The sequence below is a fragment of the Oncorhynchus mykiss genome, chromosome 1 (assembly GCF_013265735.2).
Source record: "Oncorhynchus mykiss isolate Arlee chromosome 1, USDA_OmykA_1.1, whole genome shotgun sequence".
Classification (NCBI taxonomy): Eukaryota; Metazoa; Chordata; class Actinopteri; order Salmoniformes; family Salmonidae; genus Oncorhynchus; species Oncorhynchus mykiss.
Window position 1 is genome coordinate 33215824 of NC_048565.1, and position 552 is coordinate 33216375.

Below are 552 nucleotides of genomic sequence, written 5' to 3' on the forward strand. Positions count from 1 at the left end.
TGTGAAACAGTAACAGTGGTGTGTCCAGCTAGCCCGGCCTGTAGAGGCTGTATGGGACTCATTCAGATGGTTATTGTGGAGCATTGAGACTGTTGACTGACCTGGAAAGGACATGTCTACTATTCATTATACCAGTGACCTAATGTCCTGGTAGTGGTACTGATAGAGTCCTGCTGTCAACGATATATCAAGATAGGGTAGGTCTCCCCAGGTAGAACCGAGCATTGGGAGAAGGAGAGTAGCAGAGGTCAAGCGTAGAGGAATAGAGCAATCTGAGGTAAAACAGTAGAGCTCATTGTAGAAAATAAACAGTCACAACCTCTCCGTTACAGCGTTCAATTACAGCACAGCATTCAATTTAAGCACTCCGCTCTACTATTCTCTATGCTTTACTGCTCCTCTCTTACTCACTCTGCCCTCCTTCTTTCTCTCTCTCTTTCTCTCTCCCTCCTCTCTCTTTCACTCTCGCAGCTCTCTCGCTCTCTCACACTTTCCTGTGCTCTACCCGCCTCCCCCCCTCTGGCTGTGCTGGCTCCCTCAGCTGCTTTCATT

The 552-nt window shown here is 48.2% G+C and overlaps 1 protein-coding gene across 3 annotated transcripts in view; it reads left to right on the top strand.

Moving 5' to 3' along the window:
• The first annotated feature begins 534 nt into the window (after positions 1–534).
• Positions 535–552, top strand: part of LOC110521527 (semaphorin-3ab) — a 29408-nt gene continuing 29390 nt past the window's right edge. For all 3 annotated transcript variants that reach the window (XM_036976073.1, XM_021599130.2, XM_021599138.2), the window contains exon 1: positions 535–552. This exon is cut by the window's right edge. The gene's annotated coding sequence lies outside the window, so the exon portion shown is untranslated.